At 34.1% G+C, this 19,490-nt stretch overlaps 1 pseudogene; it reads left to right on the top strand.

Moving 5' to 3' along the window:
• Window positions 1–3,618: 3,618 nt before the first annotated feature.
• Window positions 3,619–19,444, top strand: LOC139707687 (growth factor receptor-bound protein 14-like; annotated as a pseudogene).
• The last annotated feature ends 46 nt before the right edge of the window (window positions 19,445–19,490 follow it).

Raw genomic sequence — 19,490 nt, 5'->3', positions numbered from 1 at the left:
AAAAAAAATGTGGCATTTATACACAATGGAGTATTACTCTGCATTAAAAAATGAACAAAATCATAGAATTTGCAGGGAAATGGATGACATTAGAGCAGATTATGCTAAGTGAAGCTAGCCAATCCCTAAAAAAACAAATGACAAATGTTTTCTTTGGTATAAGGAGAGTAACTAAGAACAGAGTTGGGAGGAAGAGCATTAGAAGAAGATTAACATTAAACAGGGATGAGAGGTGGGAGGGAAAAGGAGAGAGAAGGGAAATTGCATGGAAATGGAAGGAGACCCTCATGGTTATACAAAATTACATACAAAAGGAAGTGAGGGGAAAGGGGAAAAATAAACAAGGCGTAGAAATGAATTGTAGTAGATGGGGTAGAAAGAGAAGAGGGGAGGGGATGGGGGATAGTAGAGGATAGGAAAGGCAGCAGAATACAACAGACACTAGTATAGTAATATGTAAAACAGTGGATGTGTAACCGATGTGATGCTGCAATCTGTATACGGGGTAAAAATGGGAGTTCATAACCCACTTGAATCAAAGTGTGAAATATGATATATCAAGAACTATGTAATGTTTTGAAAAACCAACAATAAAAATTAAAGGAAAAAAAATGAATGTTCCATTATATGGATAGACCGCATTTATGTATCCATTCATAGGTTGATGGACATTCAAGTTGTTGCCACATTTTTGCTACTATGGATAATGCTGCTGTGAAAGTTGGTGCAACAGTTTTAATTTAGTGGGCTTTCATTTCTCTGGGATAAATCCCTATGGTATCTATTTTAACTCTATTTTTAATCCTTTGAGGAATTGCCAAACTCTTTTCCAAAGAGGTTGCAACATTGTACAATCCCATCTGCAGTGCATGGGGTCAACTTTCTTTACATCCTCACTTGTACTTATTATCTGGTTTTGGTGACAGCCACCTTAATAGATGTGAAGTAGTATCTCATTGCAGCTTTGATTTGCAATTCCCAGATGACTCATGATGCTGATCTTCTCTTTATATTTAATAATCATTTGTATAAATTCTTTTGAGAATTATCTGTCAGATTTTTTGCCCAATATTTAATTGGGTTGCCCGTTTATTTTTGCATTGCAAGAATTCTTTATATATTAATACATTAAAGATATAAATCCATCATATAAAATTTACAAATATCCCCCCATTCAATGGCTATCAGTTATTTTTCTCTTTCTTTCTCTTATTTTCAGTAATGGGTTTTGAACACAGAGCCTCACACTTTCTAGGTGAGCACTGTACCACTGAGCTACGTCCCAGCCCCGTACACTTTTGTGATGATGTCCTTCATGGTACACAAGTTTTCCATTTGGATAAAGTCCAATTTACTTTTTTGTTGTTGTCACTTGTGTTTTTGATGTCAGATCTAAGAAATCATTCTCTATTCCAAACACAGGAAAATTCATGCCTATGTTTTTCTAAGAGTTTTATGTGTTTAGCTCTTACATTTTAGGTGCAACCTATTTTGAGTTGTTTTATATATGGTGTGAGGTAGGGCTCCAACTTCATAAACTTATGAATTATTTCTCTCTGTGTTTATGTACTTATGTGTGTGTGTGTGTGTGTGTATATATATATATATATATATATATATATATATATATATATACTTTAATCAATACTATAAAGACCTCTCTTAAAGAAAAACTTTGAAAATATTGCTTCCTCCCACACCCCACTGAGTTTTTGATTGTTAATGTTGCTCTCTTTCATGGATATTTTCCTCTAAATGTCATTCTTTCTGCCCCTACCACACATTTACTATCTTGCTCTATTTCTCGGTTTTCCTCTTGAAAAGTTAATCCTCTTTCTTTTGATTTTTCCTCCTTACCTGATGGCTGTCTTGGGGGTTCTAAGTATCCCATCCATACTGTCTGGGGCTGTGGCATGACTACTGCCCTGTGGTGCCTCCTCTGCTGTCCATCTCTAAATATCTCATAATCTTCCTCATGATTTCACCTTAACCTATGGGTTACTTGGAATGGTTTTTTTAGATAGACAAAATCATTTGACAATCTATATTACTATTGATTTATGACATTATTACATTACACTAAGAGGATGCCATGTATGAAATGATTCTGAGTTGGCTTGGCATATGTGTGCTTTAACACATGGTTGACCTTTGAAAATGTCCCATGAGCCCCAGACAATAGCCACTGTCTCTTTATTGAGTTGTTCATATAATAGTTCAAGCTTACTTATGATGTTACTCAAGATTTCTTCTAAATATTATTTTCTGGGACCACGTATAATAATCTAAACATACAAATAAAAATGTTACTTCTAAAAAAAAAAAAAAAAAAAAAAAAGAACTCTAGAGTTGTGTTTACATACTCCGAGTAAAGTATTTAGCCCCACTACATACACTTTTTCCCTGGGTTATTTTAAAAATGGAAAAAAAAATATAATTCTTGAGAAACAAGAATTGTCAATATTTGAAAATAAAATACAAAATTAAATTTAATTGCTCATAAGTTTACTTTATAAAAACATTACTTTAAAAAAAAAAGTACTCTTCTCTTTGCTTTAAAACACCAAACTAAAACATATGGTACTTCATAATAAACTTAATGGAGATGGTATTGTATGCAATAATAATATTTAGGGTTGCTAAAAAGTTTCTTTCAGAGAAATGTGTTATAATAGAAAGAAAATATAGAACAGCTTCTTGATAGGCAGGTGCTTCCTTCACTGATGTATTTTTGTGATTGACTTTTGAGGGTAAAATTCATTATCAAGAAATTCTGTCCTGAAATTATTTTACAATAAATTGGTTGCATTAGATAAATGAAAACTAGGTGTTTTTTTTCTCTAAGAAGTTCACCATGTTTGCTTTTCTCAGCTCATTTAGAAAGAATGAAAATATGGAAAGCCAATTTACATTGTAACTGCAGGCATCAAACCAATTTGACTTTGTAGATGCAAAAAGTGAAATGTATAAAATCATTTTCCTTTTAAATCACAAGAATAATGATCCTAAACAAGATGAAGAAGATTGTAGAGTAGATTTTTGTTTAAACTTGGTTGAAGTATAATAAAATACAAACTTACCTGTGAGAGTTTATCAGATTCATTAGGCAGAAAGTAATATTTTGGGGTGGGGTGGATTATAGTGTCCTGGAAATTGGTACACAGTAAACATAGCCAGTCTACAGATCATGAAGAACCAAATGAATGATGGTAATGCATTTTAAATTACCTTGGATTTGTAAAGAAGCAGTAAAGCACAATCTCATTCTAGTTTGGAAAGATTAGTTTTGCTGCAATATGGAGCATTTATTAAGTGAAACAAAATAAGAGGAGAGACTACTTTTAAAATGTTATTGCACTGATTCTGAAAAAACATTTATTAGGTCCTGGAGTAAAACACTAGCAACTAAAATAGAAGAGATAGATTTGGAAATTATTTAGTAGTAGAATTTCTTGAACTTGAGATAGATGATTGTCCGAGGTTAAGTGTCAAGGACACATAGGGGCTTTATAGAAAATTATTTTGATAACTATGTCATTGGGACAGAGAATCTAAAAGAAGAAAAAACCTACTAGAAGATGACAAGTTTTGTTTAGAATACTGAGATTGTGATGCATGATGGATATCGAAGTAGGCATGGCTGCTCAGCAATTTGACGTATAATATAAATAATACTCACCAAGGAAAAATCATGAGTGATAATATTATGCCTACTCTTTACATTTATTTCATTACTAAAACCTATGTCACTTCTTTTAATAATGTTTATTATTGCAGTCCTCTTTGGAGAAAACCCAGCCTGTCATAATGCCCCATGACAGAACTATGGAAGATAAGAGGTTGTATATTCTCATCAGCAAAGTGAAGTTGGCTCAACTTCTTGTCTTTAATAATTGAAGTCAGGATTGTGGTCTTCTATGTTATAACACAAGGAAATCAATAGGTAAACCTGTCAACTCAAAAAAAAAAAAACATGGGAAAGGATGAGAAGTATAGGACTTCACCCTATAAATGATGTCCAGCTTTACAAATAGACAATCAACTAGTTTATAATTTTGATGTTTGATATTGATATTGTTTAGTTTTTCATACTTACATTTGATTGGTAAAAGGCTACAAAATCATTGTTTCCATAATATTAGGGGAGAGTCTAATTTTTCTTTCAGATGTTTCTAAGTTCAAGCACATATCCTGAAATCCATGGCTTCTTACATGCGGAAAAAAACAGGGAAAGAAGTCCTGGAAAAAATTTACATCCTTCTAAGAAGATCTGGTTTATATTTTTCTACTAAAGGAACATCAAAGGTAAATTAAGTATCTGTGATATGTTATGTAAGATTATTAGCTGTAAATTAAAACAGACTTTTTACTTTGTTATATTTATGATTTTATTACCTGATATCAGGAGGTGGTGACATTTTTTGTATTCTAAAGATTTATCATGATATGTTTAAAAATTGTTCAGTTTTATTTCAAAGTAGTTTCTATATATCTTTGAGGATATCTGGATGCTCTTATTTCTGTACCACATATGTTGTTCATTTTTACCCACCCCGAGTTTACTCCTTTCTCTTTATCCAAGGCTGAAGGTTTTGAGGTCCAACATAGATTATACCTTTAATTTTCTCCCTGCACCTCCACCTTTTTTTCTTTCTTTTTGGTACTAAAGATTGGGTGTTAATAGGAGTTGCTAATATTGCTGAATATTTTCTCTCTTATTCTGTGTGTGTGTGTGTGCACATGCCCACACACACACTGCTACTAAAATTTAGTGCATATGGGTTCAGTGAGATCTTGTTAAAATGCAGATATTGATTCACTAGGTCTGGGGTGGGGCCTGATAATTTGCATTTTCAAAAAAATCCTAGAGGATAAAGATTTTCCTGGTCTGAGACCATACTGCTAATGGCAAAGTTTTAGAGAACAGATGCATTTTGTCCAATTTTGATTGCACATTGAACCTCAGAATTAAGTACTTCTCCAAGTTATTAACCTATCACAGAATAATATGACCCAGTAATTTCCCATGACCAGCTCTAACTCTCAGAGATTTCCCAGAGAAGAAATAGCTGTTCATGTTTCCACTTTGCCTTGAAAATCAGACACAGTCCACTGCCAGATAATTTCCCTGAGCTCAGCCATACGAGCTTCCTTCTTGTAAAGCAAGATAGTCACACAACCCTTCTGGTTGTTTCCTGTGGTGTATTGCATAGTACACAACTATGAGGCATGGTTGTAGTCTAATGAAGCAGGACACATTGTCCCCTTTACCTTTTTCCTAAGTGCTACAGAAGCTCAAACCAACCTTCTTCCCTTTATGGAGATACCATAATTTGAAACCTGGATTAGGAAAACGTGTTCAAAAGTCATTGTTTCCTATATTCTCTCTCTGAATCCTGGAAATGATGAATAAAGAGAATAGAGAGTTTAAAATAGAATGTGTGTGTGTATGCCCACACATATGCATGTGTTACATTATAAAGAAATTGTCGCTTGTCAATTTTAATAAAATTGTATCAAGTTCCTGATTATTTAAGGGTGTAGTGACATAGGTTTTTTTTTATTTCTTTTCTTTTTGTCATATTATATTGAAATTGTATTTAGGTAATATTTGCCCAAGGAATACATTATTTAACATTATAAACATACAAAAAGAAATATTGCAAAACATGTACCCATTTCAACACTCCTATGTATTTTTTAAGGAACCATGGCATTTGCAGTTTTTCAGTGAATTTGGAATTAGTGATATTTATGTGTCACTGGTGGGCAAATAAAAAGAAAAAAAAACACGGAGCACAAACTAACTATGGATTCTGCTTAATATTTTGATAGATCAATAAAGCAAGCCTCAGCCTTTTAGGTAAGCTTGAGTTTCTTTTAATTTCTTTTAATAAAGAGACAGCTTTCTCTTACATATAGGATAATTTTAGTGGCTTTTATTTCAATAGGTGTTACCTTCAAGATGTGCATTAACGATAAACAATGTGCTGTGGCCCTTCTAGCCTAACAAAGCAGGAGGGCCCCGAGACCTGAAAATGCTCTGTGCAGAAGAAGAGCAGGGTAGGATGTGCTGGGTGACCATGATTAGATTGCTTAAGGTAATCTCACTAGAGGCATGAATTTCTATTAAATGCTGTGAGTACCATAAAAGTTTGAAAATATCTGTAGTTGAAAATGCAAAGAAGAGTGAATCCTAATATGAATCTTTGTGGCTACATGAGAAAGAAGAAAAATAGCCACCACCAAATGCATGTATTTTTTAATCTAAAAGATAAACATTTGCGGAGTAAAGTGGAATGGGCTAATATTTTATCTTTTGTTTATGAAGTAATATTCCATTTCTAGAAATTCTCTGATTTTTATTTTTTTATTTTTGCAAGAGTATTATATCCATAGCCAGTATAACTGAATGGATGTCTCTCATTATACAACTTAGTCTACGTTTATACAACATTGCTTACAATTCAGTGTGAAGTGTGTTTAAAATGTGTCTGCCTGGATATGTTTCATGCAATTGGTTTATGTTCCATTTAGGTGTTTTATAAATTACATTCTAGCTTAATAATTACAACTTACTTCTAGTAGAACATCAAAAAAATTGTATGATTTTCCTATGAGCATATTTTTAAATCATCCACTTGGGTGTTAAATGAAAATTACAACTTCCATAAGCATAATTTGTTGATGAGCATTTGGAAATGAGTAAGAACCTTCTAAAGGCAGATACATGTAGAAAAGAGATATAGAACTGATTTCTTTCAGAATGTATTGAAAGCACGTTTATTTAATTTATTTTGAAACTTACATGCCAGTAAATTTACACAACTTTACAGTTATAAAAGTAATCACTCATTTCCTTATAAAGACACTACTTTGATAATCACAATTCGGTAAAAATCATGATTTTTTTTTGTTTTTGAAAAAGTAAAATACAAAGAGTATGTCTGTGTACTTTATTTAGTATCATTTACTGCCAAAGTTGACAAAATATACAAATTACTATTTTTCTTAATCCTTTGTTTAAATTAGAAGTTTCAGCATTTACCCAGATATTTTTTATAATTTATGCCTGATCACTAATATAATTTATTAACTTATAGATTTCATATTCTATGCATAACATATATGATTCACTTATTACCACATAAAGATTTAGATTATTAACAGTGAGTGTGTCCTAAAACTAGCTTTTTGATATATTTAGAAGTTAACATCAGAGAAATGGAGTCTTGTAGAATCCCTGGGTTCTGCCCTTTCATTAGGCTGAAGAGTGTACACTTCACTTCATAATCGAGTTCTCAGCTTATGTATTTACTAGGTCCACTTTGGACCTAGAAGTTTTTCTGCTGCCATTTCCATATTTGCCACTTGGTAGCTCTTCAAAACATTACTAGCATCCTGTGTAAGAGAGAGATCAGGGTAAAGAAGGATAGAACAATCATAATCAGATAAGTGATCAGACTAGCTTTGGAGGGAATTTTTATTTTTTATTTTTTAAAAATTTTAAGTTGAGGTAAAATTCTGATATTAAAAATTAATCAAACTATTTTTAATGTGAACATTTCATTGACATTTAGTGCATTCAAAGTGTGCAACCATCACTTCTATCTAATTCCAAAACATTTTCATCACCACAAAATGTACCCATTAAGCAGTATCTCAGAGAATCTCAGGTTCCATTGATTTTACAAGGATACACTTTGTGATATTACAAAAAATAAAAAAAATAATGACAGTATAATTATGACTTTCACATCACTTTTGCCATTTGTTTTACTTTTATTTAAATAGTTATTATAGACTTATTTAGACTTAGCTAGAAATTTGCCATATTTCACTTTTGCATGCACAGACTTACTTATATATACATGTACATATGTCTAAATATGTAGACATTGATATATGTGTATGTGTATATGTATATATGAAGTGATAAATGAAATAAATTAGTCAAGATATCTGTAAAACTTCTTCCTGTTCCAAGTCTGGCTTTCCTGAATCATTTTCATCTCAGAGTCATGGATACCATTTACTTTCCACATAACGTCTGGCTTTGTGCCATCTTTGAAGAGACAAATATTGTATTTTGAAATGCAAGTGCAAGAATCAATGAAATATGCCAAAAATTTCCTTTAATTCTTCCATCTTGGGGATGTTTAGTTTCTGGAAGATTGTTCACTTCTTGCTTTTTCCCCTCATCTGATTATTCTCAAAGACCCTTTCAAGTCTGGTATAGTAAATTACCCCCAATTTAGAGACTTAAAATAACACAAACTTATTATCCTATATTCTTTTTTTTTTCTTTTTGACAGTATTGGGGAATGAACTTGGCAATCTACCACTGAGCTATACCCCCACATTTTTATGTTTTATTTTGGTCAAGCGTTTTGCTAAGTTGCTCAGGCTGGCCTCAAACTTGTGATCCTCCTGTCTCAGCCTTCCTAGTTACTGGGATTGTAGGCATGTGACACTCCTCCCAGCTATCCTGTACTCTTTTAGTTCAAGTCCAGAATGGGTCACAGTCAAGGCTTGGCAGGCCTGTTTGCCCTTTGGAGTCTTCAGGGGAGAAACCACTTCCCTTGTTTTTTCCAGCCTTGTGAGGCCACACATATACCTTGGCTGGTGGCTATTCCTCCATTTTCAAAGACAGTAGTATCACACCAAGTCCTTCTCTTGCTACCAACTCTCTAGCTCTGTCCCTTCTGCCTTTCCCTTCCACTTATAAGTTCCTGGTGATTGCATTGGGTGCATGTGGAGAAGCCATGATAATCCTCATCCCACAGTCAGCTGGCTAGCAACCTCAGTTTCCTTTTGCCATGTAGCCTAACATATTCACAGGTTCCAGGGATTAGGATGTGGACATCTTTCTGGGATGGTTATTCTACCTATCATATCAGTGTTCCTTGTTTATTTCAATGACAAAACTTTTCCAGATGATGCCAGAAAAGGAGGCGAACATCCAGGAGTACCTTTAACCTGTAGCCAATGAGAAACCAGTCTGTCTTACATTTGAATATTAACAGATCCGGCCTCTCTTTGGAGAAATTCTAGTTACATATAGAATTGTAGAACATCAAAGACTTAGAAAAGTGGATTGCTCACATAGAATGTCCCAGTTACATATTCTCTCCCTTCAGTTAGAACTCAGATGGCTTCTCTGTTGTGGTATTTCATTCTTTTATCTGCCCCTCCATAGGACAGAGAAATGTTAAAGTTGGCCCATGACTACCCTTGACAAGAGTTAAATGCCTACTAAAGGTCTTCAATGGCACCTAGGTACCTACCTAACACTGCAGGTGTCAGGAACAATACATCTAGGAAGATAACCATCTTATTAGTAGGTAGCAGGTTTTTCAATGAAGAAGGTGGCCAATCCTCATGTTCCTTGTTAAAGTGTTGGTTTGAGGTTATTATCTATACTTCATAATGAACTTGACTAGGAATTAAGCTCTTCTGTCTTCTTTTTAAAGTTATTGTAGGGTTAGAGTTGATTTAAAGTGAATTTCGTTAGGTCCCATTAATTTCCTTCAAACCTTGAATTAAATAATTTTTTAAAGTTGGGAAATAATTGGATAAAGAAGTCAGCACACAGAATTTTAAATGAGTGTGGGTTTGTATTCATGTTAGAAGCAAAATCTTGAAAAAATGATTCTCTTGATCCCCTCCCCCCAATTTTTTTGTTTATTTGCCTAATTACCAAATATATCCACTTTGCTAGAATTGGTTTTATGGAACTAGTAGAGAAATAGCACTGTTGAACTATTTATATAAAATTTATCGTATGGGTAAGATTTGATTTCATGGTGTCATTCAATATTTTCTATACAGTACTCTTTGTGTGTGTGTGTGTGTGTGTGCGCGCTCATGCATGTCTGTGAGTGTGTGTGTCTGTGCACCTGTGTGGGTACATGAAGGAATCCCATTTAAGGTGGACACTCAAGTACTGGGCAGAGTAGGTGTTGCTCAGAAGTTGTGTAGACAGATATGTGGGTCACAGACCCATACCTGGTGCCAGAGGGGATGCAGGTCAATAGAGGCTGGCCCAGGTGGGCCAAAGGGAGGTGCCAGAAGAGTGGCATGGGCAGGCAAACCCACCAGGAAACCTTGAGCTAAGTGGTGGTGCTTAGGCTAGAGCTTGACCCCGGAAGCAGTGTTGTGGCCTGATTGGGGTTTTGAAGAACCTAAAGGCTGGCACCTTTAGGGGGGGCCTTTTAGACCTGCCACTGAATTGCCATCTTACCTATCATTTGGACTCTGGCAGCCCCTGGAGGCAGGCATGGAGATGGTCATTCTCCTCCAGGTGATAAGGATGGTTCATCAGGGCCAACATGGAATCAACAGCAGCACATTCTTCTTCAAAGTCATCCTCCACACCTTCCATATACACTTCCACTGTCAGGCCCATTTGAGACCCAGCACCTGCTGGCTCAGGTGCTGCTGGGGCCTTGAGGAGATAGAACACAATGACCACCCTGCCAAATGCCAACATTACAAAGGTGGAAGTAGTAGATGGTACAGGGCTGCTGAGACCTAACATGAAGTTCATTATATCTTCATGAAATGGAAAGAATTGTGGAGTGTAGCCAAAATGTAAATAAATATGTATAAATATAAATAATTTAAAATCATAAAAATTTCAAAGCTGCCAATATAATTGCTCCCCCTCCTCAACAAAATAGCTTAAATCTAAAGGAGTAGTTTCCAGATTCAGATGAGGATTCCTTCAGGACAAGTTTGCTCATGGCAGTTAGCAGTCTTAATTTTTCTCAAACTAATAATCCCGTTAGAATCCAGACCTCCTACTTTCCCATTATGGCCAGATGGCTCAGTCTGTAGGATGCTGCCTCCTAAAAGTGAAGACCCCACATTTCTAATCTTCTACATTGTATTTTGAAACTCTGAAATCAGCTGGACTCCTCAGTATTTTGGTTTTCTGAATGTGAAGCCCAAAAGTATTATGAGAATAATTATTCTTGGTTATAAGAATATTTAACCAAGAATGATATAGAGCCAAGAATTTTCCAGATAGGCCCCAATTTATAGTTTTACCAAAGAGACAAATTAATTCATCAATCATCAGAATGAGAGTGAATTTTACAGTGTTGCTTAGGACATATGTGAGGTTTTTTAAATCTTTGGAATGTACAGCATGACACCTTTCCCAAGTGAGCTTTCTTTTCACGAGACAAGGTACCAATCCAAAGGATTTTGCTGCAAACTATGTAAGTATGTAAGTAGAAACGTAAGTCTCAGTATAAAGTAATACCAGTATAAAGTAATACTAGTGAGCAAGACCTTAATTTGGGAGCCTCAGTAAAACAAACAAATTAAAAAACATATCTTTTTTAAATGTATTGTTGAAGGGCATTAAAAGATTTTCTGTCAAATTTTGGTTGCTTTACTTGTCTGTTTGAAGGAAAATCATAAAATTATTTTTTTATACTGATAACATATGATTAATGAAAGAATATTTTAATTGAATTACCAGTGTAGTAAAGTAAAAGTTGTAACATTGTGTTTTTGTTTATTTATTTTGCAGTATGGCATGAAGCTGTACCAGAATTTCATGCCTCCATATCAAGGCAGAAGTGGCTGCAGTTCTCAGAGTATATCACCCATAGTAAGGATCGATTTTTTGAACCTATATTTTATTTTATATTTATATTATGTTAATTTGCTATTACATTACAAATATATACTACAATATATTTACCATTTCCTTTTGGTCAAGTAAAGTTATACTTTGTATGTATGATGTTATATTGAATTTTTTATACTTGGATAGCATATATGTATGGTCTGTGATAAAAATCATAGGACATATATGAAATATTCAATTATAATACATAATGTTATATGTTCGTAAAATATTTTAAATATTTGAAGGAATGTATATTCTATGTCATTACATCATTTGAGGATTAGATTCTTAATAAGATAATTTGTAGAACATTTTCCTTGGCATTGTGTGTTTTTTAATTAATTTTCTTTGATTGTGGGTTTGCTTATTTATTTTAATACTGATTCTGAGGTTGTTGTAGCCTATTATAGAGATGCCAATGATTTCAAATTTTAAAAACTGTAATATACGCATGTGTATGTTTTTACTTTCTGGCTTTCTAACAGTAATTTTTTTAAGTTCCAGGTCCTTAAAAAGCAGACTGCTTTCCAGGAAATGCAAAAACTACAAGTCAAAATATAGGTTATGCATTACATGAACTATGCAGTGCTTCTCAGAATTTTACCAAATGTAACTTGGATATTTATTTGCAGACACACACAGGCACATCTTTTACCTTCTTTAGCACTTAATTTTAATTTCCTGTGCTTTATCACAGAAATTTATTTCTGAACTTAAAGTTTATGTTCTGCAACTCTTGCTGCACTCCTTAATATTGAGTATGCTAGAAATCCAGATGTATGTGCCTGTGTTACAGATAAGTTAATGCAGATTTCTGAAAACCGTGTTTCCACTTAGGCTAATAATGTGTTCTTCCTGACTGTGACCAAGGAAGGTACATTTACCCACATGTAATGAGCCAGGTGAAATGCTCAGTTCCAGGAATGTGGCATGAAATTATGTTGATTATGAAGCACAATAGATGATATAGAAAAAGAGCCCCTATTTTGTAGTTATGTTGCTTTAAATTATGGAAGAATAACTTTTCATCTTTGCATCATATTACTTTTAAGCCTGAAAATAAGAAACTAAGGAATGTAATGATTTTTATAATAGAAATCACTTTAAGGTGAATATTTTCTAGTTTGTCAGCTTACTCTTATCTTTCAGTCCATCTGTATATAAAAAAATAATGAATTTTATTATCTTAATCCTTTCCTAAATCCCTCCAAATTTTCTTTTAGAATCTAGAGTTATTAGCATGGACGTATTAATAGCAGCCAAACCTTTGGAATCAATTATTATTTAGTGTCCTTTTAATCATAGGAAAAAAAATTGTTATAAATAAAGTCCTTTCCATTTTCATTACTTTTGTTAGAATACAAGTGTGATATTATTCTTACTTTTTCCCACTGAAAGTCATTCTGCTGTTGATCACGGCATATCTGAGTTTGTTTAGCCTGTCTTTGCTTATTCAACCCCATCTGTAAAAAGAACTGCTCCTTGAGTGAATCTGACTGGAATCAGGTGTGATAGGGGCAAGAGGTCCCAATGCCTTGTAGTAAGGGCTTGTTTTACACAGGAGTTGTGATCATAGAAGGTAGCACCTGAGAACTGTATCTATGCTATTCTTAATGTCTGTGAAGGAGACCTAGATGTTTGGGGAGGTATTTGTGTTTACTTTTGTGTGTATGGAGAGACCCACTTTTCTAGATGATTACAGAGGGATCAGTGACCTGAATAGTGCTGGTGCCCCTCACCTGTCTCTGCTGCTTTCTACTCAGGAACTGTTTTCAGTGAGTTACATAGAAAAGTTAGAATAATTTAGTTACCTTTCTCAAGTAACAGTATTCTCTTTTAAACTTGTCCATGTTTTGAGAAGAGAAACAAAACAACAGTTCTCATACCAAAGGGAGCACCTACCCATAATACCATGTGACAGCCACTCATATCAACTTTTGAAATGAGAATCATCAGCAGATATTTTAGGAAGCCAGATAGATTTGGTTCATTTTAGGGTAAAGGAGGAATTCATTTAAAGGAGTGTCTCTTAATATGTTCCTGGCTGGAGTGAGGAGATCGGGAGAAAATATCTGCTCAGTTCTTTTTAGTCTTTACTTTTGACCCTGGGCTAGACTTGCTAAGCTGCAGTTTCTTTCCTTTACCTCCCACTATGTGGTACTTGAAATAACCCTAGATGGGACATATTGGTTGCTATTTTTACCATAAGGCGTGTGATCTTAGTTGGATCTCTGGTGTCCTGCAGTGTAAAGGAAGGGGGTAGTTGCATAATCTCCTGACTCATCTGGGGTGTCCACTGTATGAAGCAGATGAGAGAATGGTGTCTGGAGGAATTCTTTGCCCTCTTGTTCAGTCATTCTGAGATGCAGGTTTATCAAGATCCTTCAAATAGAGTGACAGAGAAAGCATGGCTAGTTGCCATGCAGTTATATTGTGTAAAAACCATTTTACATGTAAACCTCACTAAAAGTGGATACAAGCAGTCTCAGAGTCTGGCCTGGGTAATCCAGGATACACGCAGGCTTCCCTTCTTAGAGAGAAAGGCTATGCAATTAAAATCATGGCTCATTTTGCTAGGGCCTACCCTGTTCATCCCCTAAGAAGAGATAGAAAAAGGAACAAATATTTGAGAAATACAGCCAATTCTGAATTTTACCAGCATTGCTTTCCTATGTGAAAGAAATTGAGCTGAAAATGACCTTTTGGGTTTTTCAGACTTTGCTTTACTTCCATTTCTTTGTCCACCAAAGGTAAACTATTATTTTTTCATCCACCACCTGCCATTCAATAGACAACATTTACTACACTCCTATTTCCTCTTAGTGTAGTTATTGTAGCAAATGGAAAATTTCTTTAATTGTCTTGTATTCTCTGTTTGCCAAATAATTATGGAACATGGGATCTTATTGTACATCTGGTCCCCTGTATTGGGTAGGGAGAGAACAACAGCTTGTTTATTTTTTTTCCTCACAGTATTTTTATGTTATCAGGAACTTCTCATTATAGAACCCATCTTGGCATGTGAAGTTAAAGATGTTATAAGAATAAATCTATCATTAGGATCCAGGTTTGTTACTCTGATTTGGACAGGCAGACACTTTCCATTAATGTTGGGAAAGCAAAAGTATATCCAACTGGTTCAAAGCCCAGCATGGAAGATCATGGGGTGAGAAGGGCAAACTAAGGTGTGACAGCAAATAGAGATTACTGAGACAGTATCTGTCTGGAAAGAGCAGCTGTCAGTTATAAAGGCTCCTGTAACAAATGGAAGATTGCATGCCAGATCTCTAGAAATATAGATGGACCATAATAAGATTGTCGGCCATTATCACATGGTTTGAAGAGAAAATGATGCTAAAATATGGGATGGGTAAGGCAGTAATAAAGGAACCTAATTTTTTTTTCTTGAGGATAAGGTTTTATTTGAAGCCCACATTTGACTATAGTATCTTTTCCAAATGTAGAAAGAGAGTGTGTGTGTGAAAGCCACAAATCTCCAGATGCAGGTTGGCTCAAAATTTACCAGTGTAATTTCACTTTGGGTTTTGTTCTTTTAGTAATTATTGAAGAATAAGTGATACACACACACACTTCCATTCAGTTTTTTTTTTTATTTTGCTTAGTTTTAAGTTATGTTCCTAGTGTATAAGACATGTGAGACTCTTGACTAGAGCATTTGGCAATTTTCTCTTTTTTTAGTACTCATGACTCATTGTGGGATAGCATGCCTGTTTCTTGAAAGATGATTGCAAAATAGGACGCCAGAAAAAGGAAAATAAAAATAATATCCAGGATTTATATGTTTTACTTTCCCATTAGAGACTATTAATATAAGAAGTAATTAGCAAAAACACTGACTTTATCATTGTTTTGATTACATTTGTTTAAATATGTCTTCTTTCCATGTCTGTGCTTCTGTCATTCAGAATTGTTTTTGCAGCTCTCACTTGGCCACCCATCTCTTCAAAAAAGAAAAAGTGTTTATATATTACATCATAATTTAAAAAAAAAATTAGTTGTTAACAGACCTTTATTTATTTGTATGTGGTGCTGAGAATCAAACCCAGTGCCTCACACAAGCCAAGCAAGTGCGCTACTGTTGAGCCATAGCCCCAGCCCCATCATAAAAATTTTAATATGAAATCTAATATTATGTATTATTATTCTGCTAAATTTCATTTTCCAAATAAAATGAAACTTGACATGATAAGCTTTCAAAACACATACTCCAATTTGCTCCTTTATAAAACATGAGTACTATTTCTAAGAAGATGTGTATCAATCTAAGTTACAGATTTTACATATTTTGAATCATAAAATTGTGGCTTCAAAGTTCGTGTATTTGACATAAAGTTTAATACAGAGATGAGTTCAGAAGTGGTAGTTCCTTATAGCCAGTAGGAAGGGTTATTTCTTCATCAGTTGGAGTTTTGCCATATTAGGAGATAATGTGAAAACAAGGTTTGTTTTAGGGGAAAGACATGCTTTCAAAGATTTTCATCACATTACTCAGCACTTAATTCAGTTATCCTAACAAATAGCCACTGAACTTATTTAGCAAATTTCTCCATAGCATCATTTTATAGTGAATATGTACTTTTAACTTTTTAATTTCCTGATAGCCACTTTGGGAATCCCAGTCTCAAATTGAAGCATATTGCCAGCAAAACAGTAAACGATTACTTTTGAAGATTTTCATGACTTGCAAGTGTTTTCTGGTTTTGTTTTGTTTTTCAAAATTTTTTTTTTCCAGAGAAGTATATCTGAGAACTCCCTGGTAGCAATGGACTTCTCAGGTCAGAAAAGCAGAGTTATAGAAAATCCCACCAAAGCTCTTTCAGTTGCAGTTGAAGAAGGACTCGCTTGGAGGATACTCATGATTTCACTTTCTTGAAAGAATTTTTAATTTGAGTTTGTTTCACCCCCATTCCTTGCTCAGAAAAAAGGATGTTTGCACCTGGGAAGTCATGGTAGACCCACTGTCTCCTCACAGACCTCTGCCACAAACATGGGTATGTCTGCTCCTAGCCATGGTCACTGAGCTGATGGGCAGCTTGACATGACTTTGGTGACATGTGGTTACTAAGTGATGGGGGACATATATGTAGTGAAATTGCATCACTGCAAGCAAACCTTTGTATTCATTCATTTTATTTCTTCAGCCATCCATTGGTCCCAGCCATGGTTTCACCACAAGATTTCCAGAGATGAAGCTCAGCGATTGATTATTCAACAAGGACTTGTGGATGGGTAAATTTGATACTTTTAGTGTTGAGTAGAATTTGGGTTTGGATTTTGGATTTGGATTGGATTTTGACAGTAAATAATAATAATTTATTCAGTGCACACCAAGTGTTTTTAATTTTGGCTTATCATAACACAGAAATGACTTTGTTCTGTAAGAGTGGCTATCACTGAATTCTAGCAATATCTGTATAATACCCAGTACACAGAGTGTGCTTAGTATTTATGTATAAATTAACAGAGAAAAGAATAGTATTCTTTGTTCTTGACTAGGAGCACTAATGTTATCCATTCTGTGCCAATTCTAGCATTTTAGATATTAATTCATGAGAGGAAAAAAAAACTAACCTTCTTTTTGGGTATCAATGTTTCAATTTGAACAAGTAATTAATATGATTCTAAAATATGATTTACATTATGACATTATCCTATACATTGTAATTCTTTTTAGGTATAATGCAGGGTATATTAAGTAGAAAATTTTTTTTCTGATGTTTTCAATGTTTGCTTTTATTTCTGTTTACATCCCTATTGCTTTTTCTCTAAATATTAACAGCTTAAAAATATGAATCTATTAAAAGAGTACTTTTTGATTATTTTTTTTTGTGTTATCTTTTAATGGGATACCATGGAGTACACAAGAAAAGCATAAAATATTTTATGAGAGATTTATAATCTGAAGGATTTTCTTCTCACATTACTCAGTTTCAGATACTTTAATACTGCCAAGTTCCTTCCCAAATGCAGTACAATGAGAACATTTTATTGAGTATTGGATGAGAAATGAAACCGTTGTCAGTTTAAACAACTGGAGAAAGAACCTTTTATCTTCAAAAAAAAACCTTTTATCTTCATTAGCACTGATGACAGTTTTGTAGTATGAGATTATGTTGTAACATATCATTCACCAAGTTGAATAATCATACCCACTGAATACACAGTTAAGGAGATCCCAGCTACAGCTTTTATGAGTACATATCCTGTTTTTGTTACATGCTATGTTTCTATGAAATCTGTGAGTAAATGTAGAAACATATCGAAATTCTTCCTCTCTCTTTTTAGAGTTTTCTTGGTAAGGCGAAGTCAGAGTAACCCCAAAATTTTGTCCTGTCAATGAGTCATGGACAAAAAATAAAGCACTTTCAAATTATACCACTAAGTAATTTGTGATTTCACATTTGTATATTAGATATGATCTTAATGCATAAGCTTTTGGAAACTTTGTTTTTCTGTTGTTCCTTTTATTAAATATAATGTGGGAGCTTGTGCTTTGACCAGAGTTAAGTTTGGCAGAAATGGTTTTATGAGCCTGAATTAATATAAGAAATACAGGAATTGTAAAAATTAAATTTATCTTTTTTCCATGAAATATGATTTAGCAATATTGTATAGACCCAATGCCACCTATTTTTAAAAGGCCACTAAAGATTCTTTTTTCTGAGTTCTATCCATTCCTTAAAAAAAAAAAAAAACATTATTTTAAAACCCTTTCTCTTCTTTTCTCTCAAAGACATTTTTTGCTATTATTGTTGCTAGTTTTTGTTCATTTGTTTTAAATTATTTGTATAGAAACACAGGAACTGTGAGATTGGTGGACATTTAAATAATCCTGGGAACATTTTAAAAATATCTGTGACTCTGTTTTTGTCTGGCACAACTTGCTTTGGGTTTTTTTTTCACTTCTGCTGATGTGTGTCAGCATGTGCACATATGTACATATGTGACATGCGTATTGGAATCAGGCAGAGTAAAACAGATTCAATCTACTTTCAGGAAGGTCTTATTTAACTTACTAATGCTTTCCTTTGAATTGCCTCTTTTTGAAATCATTCAAAGGCCATAGAGAGTACCAACCCTGCTTTTTTGATTATTTGATCAGTGTCCCCAGCAATTATGAGCGTTTAATGCTAGAAGACTTCACCACCAAACAAAAAAAGTCAACTGACATTCCATTAGCATAATATATTATTGCTTCAGAATGAATTTGCTGATAAAAATTATATGAATAGTCATTTTTAATATACTGAGGCATTAAGTAGACAATGTTTAGAAACAGAAATTAATTTCTGTACACAGAAGCATTAAAATCTCCTGTCTACTTTTACACTGAATAGTACAGATTTCTCTCTGTTCATTGACTCAAAATTGTTAAACTATCCTAACTAAACAGAACTCTGGGAGAATTAGATGCAGAGAAAGTGGAGGCATGTTTCTTATCCAAGGATCAGATGATACTTCTTTTAAATGTAAGTGAAATTAAAGAAGTGGGCATGCCATGCTGTTCTCTGCACAATCCTTAGTTTTATAAACTTGTCAATTTTGGCATGAAGACATAGCTTGCAGTGGAACAACCATCATCCTTCTGGATTCTTTACCCTATTTACCAGCTTGTTGCTTTTCCTATTGCAGGTGGAAGATGATGGTGAAATGTTCCGCATGCTAGATGATGGCCACACTAGATTTATGGATCTAATCCAGCTGGTGGAGTTCTACCAACTCAAGAAGGGTGTTCTTCCTTGCAAGTTGAAACATTATTGTTCTAGGATTGCGCTATAGCTGAACCAGAAATTACATGTTAAACTGTTCAAGAGAAAAGACTCAA

The sequence above is a fragment of the Marmota flaviventris genome, chromosome 11 (assembly GCF_047511675.1).
Source record: "Marmota flaviventris isolate mMarFla1 chromosome 11, mMarFla1.hap1, whole genome shotgun sequence".
In the NCBI taxonomy this organism is placed as follows: Eukaryota; Metazoa; Chordata; class Mammalia; order Rodentia; family Sciuridae; genus Marmota; species Marmota flaviventris.
The sequence above is the reverse complement of the archived record's forward strand: the minus strand, read 5'-3'. Positions and strand labels throughout refer to the sequence as shown.